General features: G+C 36.2%; 1 protein-coding gene across 1 annotated transcript in view; it reads right to left on the reverse strand.

Moving 5' to 3' along the window:
* Window positions 1-16799, reverse strand: part of LOC143958170 (mannose-binding protein C-like) — a 586186-nt gene that overhangs the window by 82036 nt on the left and 487351 nt on the right. The gene's annotated exons all lie outside the window — the stretch shown is intronic.

Genomic DNA, 16799 nt, shown 5'->3' on the forward strand with positions numbered 1-16799 from the left:
TGCTATGTATGTATGATGTTATTATGTCGCTTTCTACAATTTTTGATATCAGTTTTTTTTTCTCAATAACAGTTGTAAGATTAGTGGAGTCATAGTCATGTTCTACCGTAATGGATGGTTGAGCTATCACAGGTTTTTATTTTTGAGTATCTAGTCATATGCATAATGTGAGCTCCCACCCCCTCTCTCCTCCCCCTCTACAGTATCATTATTGTATTTTTTTCTTTGAGGACATACATTTCAGATATATATATGTTTATCACTGTTGATCAATTAATCATAATTATTAGAGTAGGCAGCACCTTGAGGGTCCTAAACGTTCAGTGTATCTACTGTACTACTGTATACGTATACACACACACACATTCTGCTTGCTTTTTTGGCTGAATATATTTTTATTTGCATTTCCTTAAAAAATAGATCTCTACATCAGAAAAGTAAGAAAACAATCTTGTCCATTTAAGAAAATATGCAGTAAAGAGTAAGAAAACAATCTTGTCCATTTAAGAAAATATGTAGTAAAACCAATATTCAAGTAAATCTCTAGACTCTGAGGTGTCCTGACATAGCAATATGCTGTCACAGAGAGCACAAATATATCAAAATTAGCGCACGTTAAATATACCAAAACATTTTTTTGCTTCCTTTTATATGAAACATAGAAACAGAGAAAAGTAGCAGCAGAAAAAAAAAAAAAACAAGTGGTCCTTGAGTCCCGTGTTTTAGTATTTTTTTGTTTGTTTTTTGTTAACTTTTTTGACTGAGTATAGATCTTTTTTTTTACATTACCGAGTTTATTGAAAGCTTAATTATAACAAAAAAAAATAAGTAGCTAAAACAAGTTTTGACTACAGTAACAAAGCCAAAATATTAAAGAATCATGGAAGATTCAATACAATAAATCTAATACAATCAAAAAGACTAAAAGAGGGGCAAAGTTGTCAAAGCAACAAAATGCTATCTTATATAGAGTACAGATCTACTCAGCAAGTGATCAGCAAAAGCAAACTATGATCGTATAAAGTAATCTCTCAGCGTATGTTATGTTCTTAATATCTAAAATTTCAATTGGCTTTATTATACTTTATTTAGAATATGAATTCTCCATATTGTGTGAAAGAAAACTTTGAATCAATTAATCTCCATATTATGACACGCTGAAACTGAAAAAGTAAACATTTAAAACTTGTCAGGATTTTGATGAATATTGTAAATCTTATATATGCTTTTAAAGACATTTTCCTATGTAACTGATATTTTTTTTTAAAGTCTAAGGCTCCCCTTCCCCCACTTCCTGTCATTAGAATGGTCAGTCTGTGTCTGAAGAATACCAGATGTGAAAAGTAGCCCCCACTTCTGAATAGAAGGAGGGTTTATTCTTTTGGCGCAAATTTAGAAGCTTTGAGTTCATATAAGCAAAAGCTAGTTGGAAGACTGCCCCCTTTTGCATCTACACTCACCTCTGAATACATCCATCTATTTCTGCACACAGACTTTCAGCTATTCTTCAGCATACAAAGGGTTATTCCACCATTTTGTAAAAGGGAAGACAATAGAACACATGGTCTAACTTGAAGAACTCTTTTATACCTTTTAAAACGAATGAACAATACTAGAATTTTATCATTGTACTATTTTTGTAAGTATTATTTTTCTACTTTAGTGTATACAATAAAACACACATTTTGATTTACACTGACTCAGAACTAATTAAGGAAATTCATCTCACAATCGCAAGTTTGCCTTACCAAATATATACCGTATGTAAGACATATATATATATACTTACATATTTTTACATTGGCTCAGCCAGGCAGTCAATCATACGTCGGAAGTTTTTTTTTTTTAAACTTCCTTCCTTTGATCAGAGGGGAAAGAAGTGATGAACAGAAATAAACTTTGCAAAGATTGAAAAGAACCTAGAGGAACTTCGATCGATTGATTGTGAAAGACCGGAGAATTTCAGTCATACAAAAGTAAATCGAGTCCAGCGGGAAAACTGAAAAGTTTTATATTTGGTGAGTAGAAAATTAATATGGAATTTGTAGATCATTTTTTAGATGATCAAAGTAAATTAGAATTTACAGGTTTATCGAAACAGGTCTCTGATGATGTTTTATGGAAATCTATGTATAATCAATGCTTGTAAGCAAATATTGAAAAACAAATGATTTGTGTAGTGAATCAAACAGCAAGTCAAAATGTAACTGAAAATATGCAAACACATGAAAATGTATTTATTGAACCTAGTTGTTCAGGTTGTGAAACTTTTTGTACGTATATTGAGCATTTAGAGAATGAAGTAGAATTGCAGAATAATGCAACTTCAAAAAACAAACATATCTCGGTAATTACAAAGAAAGATGAGAAAAAGCAGTCAGATGCAGCAAAATCATCGTTTATACCAGATAATCCTATTGACATACAGGATCCTTCGATGGATGATGTTTGAAAACAGAAACTATTAGAAAGAGTGTCTAGACTTAAGTTGCAAATACATGATCAGCTGATGAAAATATTGAAAGATATCCTGGGGATGTCTTTGAAAGTTTTTGTGATCGTTTCAACTTGAGTGACGAACAAAGGAATAACATTTTTTGTTTATGGGTTCCTAGTCACATAGCAAGACGTTTAATCAAATCACCCTATCTTGATAATTATGGAGCTGAAGTTCATAGTAATGCATCTGAAAGACTGCGTCAGTTGTTGAAGTGTATTACTGTGGAAGAAACCCCAACAGCTGAGTTATTGGATTCTTTAAAAGTAACAATACATGATGATCCGTTTCATTTTAGTGAAACATTTGCAAAGGCATTCAAAATGGTTTATGCAGTGGATGAAGAGAATTCCGCATTAATAAGGGCATTTGTTCGACAATTTACATATTTAGACCCTGCATCAATGGTGTTAGCTAGTCAAAAAGAAACTTTGGATGACGCTACCTCAGTTATAGATCTTGCAAGAAGGCAATTGAAGCAGACTAATTTAAAATCAAAAAATTCTGTCATTCAGAATAGCAATTCTGAAATAGACAATCAGAAGGATGTTAAAGCAGGCAATGCTGCCACCTTCAGGAATGGCAGGGCAAGACAGTTTGATAATAAAAAGACAATTACTTGTTTTTTTTGTCAAAAGCTTGGCCATTATAAATCTCAATGTAGACAGTATTTAAAACATATTGAATTGAAAAACATTGGAAAAGAAAATGGATTAGTATCCAATAAACCTTCTGCCCCACCTTCAACAGAAGAAGTTACAAATTTTTCTCCTTACACCCCTCTGAGGAGAGAGTTAAAAGAGATTGGAATGAATATGAATGCATATTCAACCAGTGAAAGCAATGGGCGACAGCCTTTGTTATCTGCCCCATGACAGATAGAGGAAAGGGAAATCATTTATCATTCTCTAGTTCATATTGCCCCTATATTTTTAGACAAGAGTGGTCGCCCTTATTTAAAAGCTAAAATGAATGGACAAAAAATAAAAACTCTTTTAGACACAGGTGCTCAGATTAGTGTCATTGGTTTAAATTTACCTGTTTTATCATACGCAGCAGTTTGTACAATTGCCGGGTTTAATGGAACAGGTGATTCTCAATCTAAAATGTGCAAAAATGTTCCTTTTGAAATTCCAGGTTATTTGCAAACTGAAATAGACATGTGGTTCTGTAAGGGATCTGAAAATATCATCGGAACTGATATTTTGTATCAAAGAGGATGGATTATTGATTTAGGCAATGGAGTGATTTGGAAGGGTTCAGCTAATCATAAGCCTGTGGTAATTGATCCAGCTGATTATTCAGAAGTGGGAAGCATCTGTTTAACAGACGCAGTTGACACCGATTACAAATGGCCTGATACAGGAGAGAATTTGAAGTTAAAACAAGTGATACAGTCACACAAAAAACTTTGGAGTCAAAAAAAGAATGATGTTGGCTTATTTAAGGATATTTTAGTCAATGTCGAAGGAAAGGATCATCCCTTTGTGAAGCCATATAAATAACCACCAGATTCTGATGAACCTGTTTCATTGATCATACAAGAGTTTTTGGAACAGGGTATCATCAGGAAAGCAAATTCGGTAACAAAGAATCCTTTATGGGTAGTGGCTAAACGAGATGACCCTAGTGCATACAGACTTTTGATTGATCTAAGAATGCTAAACAAATACATACCCTGTTGTTCACCTATTGTAGCGGAAACATCAGATATCATGTCACAATTAAATGCTAATGCAAAAGTTTTTTCTGTATTAGATATTGCGAATGGATTTTTTAGCATTCCTTGGCCAAAAGCTGTCAATATAAATTTTCCTTTGTTTTAAAAAATATATCATATGTTTTCACAAGACTTCCCCAAGGCTTTCATAGCTCTCCATCTATATTTCATCAGGCATTGGCAAATGTTTTATCAAGGTTCTTTAGACCCGTTTGATTCAATATGTAGATGACATACTTCTTTCAAGTGAAAACGAGGAGGAGCATTTGACTCTTCTGGCAGAATTGCTGACACGTCTGCAGGAAGAAGGCCTAAAGCTGAATACACGCAAAGTTCAGCTCATGAAAAGTGAGGTAAAATTTCCAGGAATTTTGATTGGTCCAGGGAAAAAGCAGCCTTTGCAGGAACGTATAGAGGCTATTGCATCTTTACCTGTACCAACTACATTCAAAGCATTGAGACAATTTTTGGGATTGGTGAATTTTTCCAGAGATTTTATTCATTGGCAGAGGAGGCGAAACCGCTATATGACTTGTTAAAACATACAGAGGATAATGAATTTGGTCCCTGGACAGAAGTCCAGCAAAAAGCTGAAATGTTGAAAAATTATTTGCAGTCAGCTCCTGCATTAGCGACAGTGGATAAACAAGCACCATTTGCATTGCAAGTGCATGCTTCAGAAATTGCCATCTCAGCTGTTTTTCTTCAGAAACAGGGAGAAGATTGGATAATTCCTGGGTATTTTTCACGTTTAATTACCCCAGTAGAGAGGGGATTAGACAAATGTGTTCAACAATTAGTGGGTGTGCATCATGCAGTAAAAGCAACAGAGCATATTGTAGGGTTTAACAAAATCATTTTATAAACCCCACATAGTACCTTGAAGTTCCTTTTTGAGAAAAATGTTCCTGGAGTCTCCAATCAAAGATTTTCTCAATGGTTGTTGGCTCTGTCACCTAAACAAATACATGTTGAACACAATGCTAAGTATATCCTTCCTCAGTTGATGGAATACAATGGGCTAGAACATGAATGTTTGTGTGAAGTCCATGATACCCATTCTCCTCTCTTTCATAGAGAGGCAGAGAAAATGGATAAACCTGTATTTGTTGTTAGTTTGAGATATTGTATGTCAGGCAATTATTACAGTGGATATTCAATTTGGTATCCAAAACGTAATCTTGCCATACAACACAAGTTGCCAGGACATTTTTAAGCTCAACGAGCAGAACTTGAAGCAGTAAAAACTGCATTGACTATTGACAAGGAAGAGAAGAGAGGTTCACTAGTGATTTATAGTGACGTAGAGGTTTTGTGGATTCATCCAATAAGACTCTTGTGCAGAAAGAGACATTAGAAGCAGTTTTTGACCTTGCAGAGAGTAATCCTCTTACATATGCTATTGTAAAAATTCCAGCACATAAAAAAGATGATAGTGAGTTATCTGTAGGTAACAGAACAGCAGATTCATTGGCAAAGGAAGCAGCTTTGCATGGGAAGTTAGTAGTTCAACCTAAAATGGTCTCAATTAATGTTGTGAAGAAAACAGACACACAGATTCCTTAATTTTCAGAGGAACAAAAAAGGGACACGTCACTTTTTTCTCCATCGGTTGACACAGGCTCTTTGGTTTATGAAAACGGGATCTTATGTCATGACTCGGAATTCTATGTCCTGTTATACCACAACACCTACAGGTGGTATTCACTAAATATAACCATGACAGTTTAGGTCACATTGTTAAGCAAAATTACTTGAAATTCTTAAAGAGAAATTCCATTGGGACAAAATGGAGGAGACAGTAGACAGTGTAATTAAATCTTGTCTAATTTGTGCACAGGTGAATCCTAGACTAAAGGGTCAGAAACCTTCTTTGCAAAGAATTCCTCCAGCAGATGGACCTTGGTCTTCTATACAAATAGATTATATAGGGCCATTACCATCAGGAAAAATATGGATTCAGGTTTGCTTTGGTGTTGGTGGACATTTTCTCAAAGTGGATAGAGATACTCCCCGTACGCAGAGATGATGCTTTAACAACTGCTAGGATGTTGATTAATCATTAATCCCCATTTCTTTTTTCAGGAATTAACTATAAAAATCTAAAATGTAAAAAATGGACCCTCGCCCCACTAAGTGCTAAACGTGAAAATGTATCTAAGTACGTGTAAAAAATGGAAAATATACCAATACACAATATAAGTGAAATAACCAGTGAAGTGATACAAAAGTGCAAGTGCTACTAAATAATACAAAATGCAGAGGGACAAAATAGTAAACACAAACTATCGCATCAAAATGAATAAAATAAAGAGTCCTGCGCAAATCGTGCCACTGAAAAAATTGATGATGAATATAAAAATATAAAAAATAAAAACAGTCAATAAAAAATCAAAAAATAAACACACCGATGAGTGAAGGTATAAAGTGGAAAACAAGAGAAAGAACGGGACCAAATGTTCCAAAATATATAAATCCAGGCTCTCAGAACTCTCACCTCAAGATGAAATATTCAGACAAATGAAAATAACCCCAAAAACGTCTCCTTTGCTTCTTTGTATACAATAACCAAGGAATTGCAGATAAAGCATGTAGTATACACTTCTGCCACTAGAGGGCCATTTCCAGCTCTTGAATGTAATACTGCAGCTATGGACTTGTATTTCCGTGGTGTGGAACTTGAAAAGAACACAGAGGAGAGGGGGAAAGGGGGAGAGAGAGGGGACTCCAATCGTGTAGTGGTTTCAATAAATGAACAAATTTATTAAGCGATAAAAATGGACTCTCACATTTAAAAGAAAAAATTCAAACAGATAGAGTAAGATGGAGATCTGGCGTCTTATGCCAGTCTTACGCTACTTCCGGTTTGTCCTACGGCCACTCCCTACGCGTTACGTCATACCACGTGACTTCTTCATGGGGATCTTTGGGGTTATTTTCATTTGTCTGAATATTTCATCTTGAGGTGAGAGTTCTGAGAGCCTGGATTTATATATTTTGGAACATTTGGTCCCGTTCTTTCTCTTGTTTTCCACTTTATACTTTCACTCATCGGTGTGTTTATTTTTTGATTTTTTATTGACTGTTTTTATTTTTTATATTTTTATATTCATCATCAATTTTTTCAGTGGCACGATTTGCGCAGGACTCTTTATATTTTTTATTTTATTCATAACTATAAAAATCTAACCTGAAGAAATTGTGTATTTAAAAGGAGAAAAGATGTCAGCACAACAAATGAAAAGTGTAAAAGAGAGAAAATGTATCCTCATCACAGGATTCATCTTTTCCCTAGTGACAATTTTATCTGTGGTAAAATATATCATGAACTGTTCCAGTTATGCAGAGGTTAAGGATTGAAGAATTACACAACAAAGATCACGTATTATTCAGAAATAAGAGAGATGTAGACATTGATATCAATGCAGATGAACTAAAAAATAACAATGCTGATACCATTACAAAAGGACAAAAATGATATTGATATTAATGCTCATGATAAAAATCATGATTTTAGATATGTTGATATTAATACAGCAGAAGATTTGTATGGATTTGTATGTGTAGGACAGGGATATGATTTCTGTTTGAAATTGTATTTCATTCACAGCAATAATATTGAAATCAAAGTTAAAATAGAATCCAAAACAAATTTTGATAAAATGCAGGGATCTTATAGACTAAATAACAAAACCGGAACTTTTGAATGTAACATATTGTTGAGGAGTTTCTGGTCTATATATATTTAAAAGGTAATGATTCAACAATATGGTCTGGAGATGTTACTAATACTATGTCAAGATCTGGGAAAATACTTTATTCCTTTGATCAATTTTATTACCTTTTTCAAAGTTTCGTGAAGATATTAAATCCAAAATATTTAAATATAATTGGAGATGAAAAAGGGGACATTGTAAGAACATGGGATTTTAAAATAACAAAAAAATTTACTCAAATAAGGGTCAAAATTGATATTACCATAGTTGATAGGATTGTTACAGAAATTAATATTTTCCCACAATCTTTGAAAATTATGGAAGATAAAGATAATTTGCATTTGATATGTAATACAAAAATATCTTTACCTCAAAATTCATTGTTAACTTGGAAAAGGAATGATGAGTTTTTGGGTAGTTTTCTTTACAATTCTACTATCATAATTCATAAAGGAATTTTTGGTAGTGTGAATTGGATCAATGATACATTTGTTTATCAACAAATGAGAGTATCTTTGAATGATACTGGTATATATGAATGTTGCATATCAATAGGAAAGTATCCGGTGAAATGTGTTAAGGCAAGTGTTATTGTTATGTCTCCAAGGAAAACTCAATGTGTCAATAAGTAAAGTTTCTCTGCGAGTCCTTTTCAGATTAACCATTTCCAATCCAGAACTCTTTTGAGAGAGGTAAAATTTGTCATTATTTTTATGTTTCAGAATGGAAAATTTCTACAAAGTTTCCACAATGTCAAGGACATTTGGTTAATATGGAATTGGGTATTGAGAGATGGTTTGGAATTAATATTAGAAATGATAACAGAAATAAGCGTGGTATTGTTGAAGGTATTTTAGGAGGGATTGGCACAATCGGGAGTATAACAAATCGTATGGATATTAATACTTTAAAGTCTGATCTAGAAACCGCTGGTTTAGTGGGAAGTAATGGTATTAAAATACAAAGACATTTAAATCAGATTTTAGAAAATATGGTTATTAAAACTGCTAATATCATGGGTCCATCTATTTTACATCTTCAAAATATTACTCTTGATTTGATGATAAGTGAACAACATTCTCATATAGCCAGAGCATGCTTAGAGATTCAAACTGAATATTCCACTAATTTTAAAATAATTGCGCAAGCATTTCAGAGTGGAATAACTCCTCTTGGCATGTTACTATATTTACCCAAAGAATATGCATATGCTATAAATCATACAGATTTATGGGTAAATAAATGGATAGGATGCAAACAGGTCATATGTTATAGTTCTTCTATGATTCCAATAGCCGGAAAAGAACAAATTTTGGTTCCAATCACTGTTTTGGGATTACCTGTCAGCAATACACAATTATTATACTATAAATTACAGTATACAGATTTTGTATTTAACAATGAAAATTCTGAATTAGAACAATTAGATCTGTCATCATGTTTACAATTCCAGTCTAAAATTATCTGTTTACCTAATCAAGATAAAAGTATATTTCATTCTAGTTATCATAATCACACATTATGTTAAGCAAGAATAGAAAAAGTTGAAACAATTTTTGAATTAATTACTCGTGTAGATAAAAAGAAGGTTTGTTTTCAGATTATGTCAGATACAGAAAGTCTTAAAACTTTTTTCTCTTCTTGTACAAATACAGGAAACCTAAATCAAGGTTTGTATTGTATATGAGCCATTCTTGCAATAAGTATTAATGGGTTGAGAACAATTTTAACAAATATGTTTATGAAAAATATTAGCGCTCTTCCTACACAGTATAATATTTCCCAAATAGATGAATTTCCATGGGAAAATTGGTTTATTAATAGCTTTGGCTAAGGAATTGCAAAATGCAGAAGTATTGTTTAAACATGAACAAGGTAATTTGCAAGAAATATCACATCAATGGTCAGAATATTCAGGAAGTAATTGGTGGAAAAAAATTAGTAATAGTGTATCAATTTGGGGAAAAACTTTGATAACTTCAGCAGCAGGAAATATTTTATCACATCCTATTGTAATTCTTTTTATTATTATTATGTTATTTCTTATATTCCAGTTATGTTTGATGTTTAGAATGAAAAAATTATATTATCGAATTAGAAGTGAAATTAAGAAAGAAGATGATTTATTGCAAAACAAGCTTAAAAGGAGAATGGGTTTTGGAGTTACGAATTCAGTTACACATGACAGAACATTTGGCGTTATTGAATCAGAGTCTGGGTGATTATGACATGTATGTTTTGAATGGATTTATATCTGAAAAATATGATTAGTATTCATATTTCAGAGGGGAATGTTATATTCTTAATATCTAAAATTTCAATTGGCTTTATTATACTTTATTTAGAATATGAATTCTCCATATTGTGTGAAAGAAAACTTTGAATCAATTAATCTCCATATTATGACATGCTGAAACTGAAAAAGTAGACATTTAAAACTTGTCAGGATTTTGATGAATATTGTAAATCTTAGTTATGCTTTTAAAGACATTTTCCTATGTAACTGATATTTTGTTTAAAGTCTAAGGCTCCCCTTTCCCCACTTCCTGTCTCTAGAATGGTCAGTCTGTGTCTGAAGAATACCAGATGTGAAAAGTAGCCCCCTCTTATGAATAGAGGGAGGGTTTATTCTTTTGGCGCAAATTTAGAAGCTTTGAGTTCATATAAGCAAAAGCTAGTTGGAAGACTGCCCCCTTTTGCATCTACACTCAGCTCTGAATACATCCATCTATTTCTGCACACAGACTTTCAGCTATTCTTCAGCATACAAAGGGTTATTCCACCATTTTGTAAAAGGGAAGACAATTGAACACATGGTCTAACTTGAAGAACTCTTTTATACCTTTTAAAACGAATGAACAATACTAGAATTTTATCATTGTACTATTTTTGTAAGTATTATTTTTCTACTTTAGTGTGTACAATAAAACACACATTTTGATTTACGCTGACTCAGAACTAATTAAGGAAATTCGTCTCACAATTGCAAGTTTGTCTTACCAAATATATATATAAGACATATATATATATTTTTACATATTTTTACAGCGTAATATCGAAGTTTCCTAAAGGAGAAAAAAAAAAAAAAACAATCATGAGAGAAGAAACACGTCATATTAACAAGCCATGAACATGAAAATGAAAATAAAGTATAATGTAGTAAAGTATATTATAGCAAAATTAGTACGAAGGCGTAAGTATCAGGTAAGGGGTTCTGTATGTTGATATAACATAGGAGAACCAACATTCATTATCTGAATCTTTCCAAAAGTGTAACATGCTTTCCAGGGGAATTTGTGCAGACACTATTTCAGGTTATAGTAGAATCAAAATCAGGACTTCTAAAATCACATCACATGCCCAGATCTTTTAAATTCTTATAGGTATCGGAAAACTTAAAGGTAAACCAAGTATTTCATGTTTTATGAAAACTAGAGATATTATCAGATCTCCAGCAAATATCAGATGTTTGTAGAAACCAACTCTTGACATTAACCTAAACAGCATACCACTGGGTTAACATTTTATATGACGTCTCTTGAGTGCAGCTGCTGAGGGAGCATTTGTGTGCCATCATGCAAGCTTGTTGCCATTGTTTGTCAGAGAAGTTAGCTCGCAGGGCCAATTCCCATAGACTCTTCAATCAATGAGGTGCTTTAATTTTCTATTGTTGTAGCCAGGCATAAGATAGTGAAGTAGCCCTTTGGACAGGTTTACCTCATAAACACATCGATTCAAAAGAGTTCAAAGGCCTGGTAACGCATTCATTCTGTTTATACCTAATCGGGTAATTGCGTGATTGGAAATAAGACCAGAAAGGAAAGTTTAGCACATAACAATCTTCCTTCAAGAGGCGTAAGCTTTTATTTTACCAGCCTGCACACAATGGGGGTCATTTACTGGATGGTTGAGCTAGCACAGGTTTTTATTTTTGAGTATCTAGTCATATGTATAACCTGAGCTCCCATCCCCTCTCTCCTCCCCCTCTACATTATCATTGTTGTATTTTTTCTTTGAGGACATACATTTCAGATATATATATGTTTATCACTGTTGATCAATTAATCATAATTATTAGAGTAGGCAGCACCTTGAGGGTCCTTAATGTTCTGTGTATCTACTGTATGTGTATATACACACACACACATTCTGCTTGCTTTTTTGGCTGAATTTATTTTTATTTGCATTTCCTTAAAAATACATCTCTACATCAGAAGAGTAAGAAAACAATCTTGTCTATTTAAGAAAATATGTAGTAAAGAGTAAGACAACAATCTTGTCCATTTAAGAAAATATGTAGTAAAACCAATATTCAAGTAAATCTCAAGACTCGGAGGTGTCCTGACATTGCAATATGCTGTCACAGAGAGCACAAATATATCAAAATGAGGGCATGTTAAACATACCAAAAATGTATTTTGCTTCCTTTTATATGAAACATAGACACAGAAAAAAAAAAAAAAACAAGTGGTCCTTGAGTCCTGTGTTTTAGTATTTTTTTGTTTGATTTTTGTTAACTTTTTTGACTGAGTATAGATCTTTTTTTCACATTACCGAGTTTATTGAAAGCTTAATTATAACAAAAAAATTAAATAGCTAAAACAAGTTTTGACTACAAGTAACAAAGCCAAAATATTAAAGAATCAGGGAAGATTCAATACAATCAATCTAATACAATCAAAAATACTAAAAGAGGGGCAACCACCAGCTACCAAGCACCTGAAGCTGATGTAACCAAATAATTTTTTTTTTTAAATATCACATCCCTTCAAGACTGCCTATGCTGATGCTGAGTGACTTTCCTGTTATGTTGACTGTCTATCCTCTTCCTCCTCTGCTGATATCTTGGAAGAACATTTTTGGTTCTGGATGATGCCACCAGCCCAATTTTTCAGCCCCTGTTTAACAGGGGTGTGTAATTACAATTTTTGATGCAATGCTTTGCAGCAGTGCTCATTCCTGCACAACAAATAGAGTATATGGGAGAGGTTGCAGTGTCGTGGCACCAGCACCAGTGCCTAAGGCCCAATTTTTCAGCCCATGCTTAACAGGGGCATGTAATTACAATTTTTGATGCAATGCTTTGCAGCAGTGCTCATTCCTGCACAACAAATAGAGTATATGGGAGAGGTTGCAGTGTCGTGGCACCAGCACCAGTGCCTAAGGCCCAATTTTTCAGCCCATGCTTAACAGGGGCATGTAATTACAATTTTTGATGCAATGCTTTGCAGCAGGGCTCATTCCTGCACTCCAACTAAAGTATCTGGGAGAGGTTGCAGTGTTGTGGCACCAGCAAGCAGTGCCTAAGGCCCAATTTTTCAGCCCCTGTTTAACAGGGGCATATAATTGCAATTCTTGATATACTATTTCACAGCAGGGCTGGTTTCTGTGCCCACCAAGAGTAACTGTGAGGACTTATAGTGTTGTGGCACCAGCACCACCACCACAACCACCAAAGGCCCAATTTTTTCTATCACTGTTCAACAATGGCATGTAATTACAATTCTTGATACAATCGTTCACAGCAGGGCGCTCCAGCGCCCACCAAGAGTCACTTTGAGGGCTTACAGTGTTGTGGCAACACCAACACCTTGTTCCACCATTTCTGCAGCGCATATAGGGCAGGCCTCTACTTTCATAAAATCCAGCTTACAAATGTCTCCTACTTGCAAACAGAAGGAGACAACAGGAAGTGAGATGAAAAAGACGGACGGCAAAACAAATTATACAGGGGTGATAACCCTTCCCTATGTTTTCCAAAAAGCTTAAAAATAGATTTTTTGGCTGGAGCTACACTTTAAAAATGTACCAGTTCAAAATTACAAACAGATTCTACTTAAGACAACAAACCTACACAGTCCCTGTCTTGTTTGCACCGCCTGTATACTGCTGTTCTGAGTATATAGGGCCTGGGGGCTCCACACCTTTCCTTTTTTAATATGGGTACAAGGTTCCCCTTAATATCCGTACAAGACCCAAAGGGGCTGGTAATGGGCAGGGGGGCTACCCATGCCATTTTTCTCAATGATTTTCATCCATATTGCCGGAACCAGATATTACATTAAAACCGCCAGCAGTTTTAAATGACTTTTTTTCATTCATTTTGTGCAGGGACTATTCTAAACACGGGAAACACGTGGCACTTCACAGGCATACTATAGATACCCCCCAGGCAGGCTATTTAAAGGAATATTTCATTTTTTTGCACTTTAATTGTCATTAAAATCAGTGCTCCCGAAAAAAAGGGCCATTTTTAAAAACATTTTAGGCATTGATCCATGTCCCCTGGGACAGGAGCCAGGTCCCCAAACCCTTTTTAGGACAACATCTTGCATATTAGCCATTAAAATTAGCACTTTTTATTTCGAACGTTCGAGTCCCTTAGACTTCAATGGGGTTCTAAAGTTCGCAGGAATGTTTGGTCCGTTCCAAAGTTCTGGTGCGAACCGAACCGAGGGGTGTTTGCTCATCCCTAGTGGCAAACTTCTAAAACAGGGAGATAGGGACTGGGACAGCACAAGGCTGCACCTAGTTGTTAGTTAGGGAATCTACGTGTGTAGTAAGCTGACCAGGATTTCTTTTTTCATGTTTCATGTTTCTTTTTGTTGTGCTGTTATATTTGGGTCTTTTCTCCTCTTAGGGGTAGAATACAGTGGCGTAGCGTGGGTTGTTACCGCCCGGGGCAAGGCAAGTAATTTGCGCCCCCCTTAACCTGTGGACTTTTTGCACTCCCCGAGTTGCTTCCTTTCCTACAATAGTACTGACCAACCTGATTCCTACACTGACCTACCAGATTCCTTTGCCGACCACTACACTGACCTACCTGATTCCTATCCTCACCACTCCACTACACTGTCCACTAAACTCCCCTACACTGTCCACCCCACTACACTACACTACACTACACACCCCACCACACTACACTGCCCACCCCACTACAATGTCCACTAAACTCCACTGCCCACTAAACTCCACTACACTGTTCACTAAATTCCACTACACTGTCCACTACACTGCCCACTAAACTCCACTACACTGCCCACTAAACTACACTACACTGCCCACTAAACTCCATTCCACTCCACTACACTACACTTCCCACTAAACTACACTACACTGCCCACTAAAACTACACTACACTGCCCACTAAACTCCACTATACTGCCCACTAAATTCCACTACACTGCCCACTAAACTCCAATACACTGTCCACACCCCACTACACTGCCCACTAAATTCCACTACACTGCCCATTAAACTCCACTACATTACACTGCCCACTCCACCACACTACACTACACTGCCCACTAAATTCCACTACACTGCCCACTAAACTCCACTACACTGTCCACTAAACTCCACTACACTGTCCACTAAACTCCAATACACTACACTGCCAACTAAATTCCACTACACTGCCCACTAAATTCCACTACACTGCCCACTAAACTCCATTACATTACATTGTCCACTCCACCACACTACACTGCCCACTAAACTCCTCTACACTGCCCACTAAACTCCACTACACTACACTGCCCACCACACTACAGTGCCCACTAAACTCCATTCCACTCCACTACACTTCCCACTAAACTCCACTGTACTGCCCACCCCACTACACTGCCCACTAAACTCCACTACACTGCCCACTAAACTCCACTACACTGCCCACCCCACTTACACTACACTGGCCACCCCACTACACTACAGTGCCCACCCTACTACACTACAATGCCCATGCCACTAACACTACACTGCACACCCCACTTACACTACACTGCCCACCCTACTAACGCTACACTGCCCATCCCACTAGCGCTACACTGCCAACCCATCTCAACACTACACTGCCCACCCCACTTACACTACACTGCCTACCCCACTACACTGCCCACTAAACTCCACTACACTGCACTGTCAGTCATGCTGCATGTTTGTTCGCTGGCTGAAATGAATGCATGGATGTGGCGTGACTCTCCCTAACTGCTCGCTGGCTGGTGGCTACTCCCTCCTCTGAGACGACTCACCTGCTCTTTTTCATCGATCAGTTTGCCACAATGCCAATGGGGAACAATGGCGGCGGCTCAAATAAGGGGGCAGGACGGGACTCCAGGAACAGCCTGCGATCACGGACAGGCCAGGCCCGCTGCAGTTTATGACCCCATTTGCCCAATTACTGGGCACCAGCTGAGATTAAACATGGCCGCCGAATCGCAGGGGATACAGTAAATAGTAATTTGGAGGATTGAGGCAAAGTGACACACAATGGTGTGGGATTTCGCCCCCCCCCCCATATTTCGTGCCAGGGGCCATAGCACCCTCTGCCCCCCCATGCTAGGCTACTGGTAGAATATATTATCTAATACTACATATCTACAAGCTGACATATATGTATCCATTATGTTCATGCCATATGTGCACGTGTATGTATATATATATATATGAAGATACTTTTTTACTTGTTTCATACTATTGTCACAAATAAATAATGTTTACTAACCACTCTGCCTCCACAAGACAATTGCCTCATTCAAAGTCCCATATTCCTTTCTTATTTACCTGAATCGGGAGGTCATTTAAAGTCCTAAAACTCCCCCCTCTCATTTATAGACAATGACAGTATTCTATATATCACTTATCTAGTCTTTCAGATGGACATTACGGTGGGCCCCTTTATTGGTTTACATAAAAAGTAAGGCCCGGAGCATTACCTGCAAGGTAATTTAGTGCAGGGCCAGCATGACAGGGGTTAACGGGGCTTATAGTGAGGAAGGGGGTGGCGCTGTTTCTGGGGATGAAAGTGAAGAGAGGAGGGGGGAGGAGCCAGCATCGAGTTAGTTAGAACGGAAGGGGAGGCACCATT

Source organism: Lithobates pipiens, unplaced genomic scaffold (assembly GCF_037356315.1).
Source record: "Lithobates pipiens isolate NorthernLeopardFrog02 unplaced genomic scaffold, aLitPip1_a1.2 Scaffold_59, whole genome shotgun sequence".
Classification (NCBI taxonomy): Eukaryota; Metazoa; Chordata; class Amphibia; order Anura; family Ranidae; genus Lithobates; species Lithobates pipiens.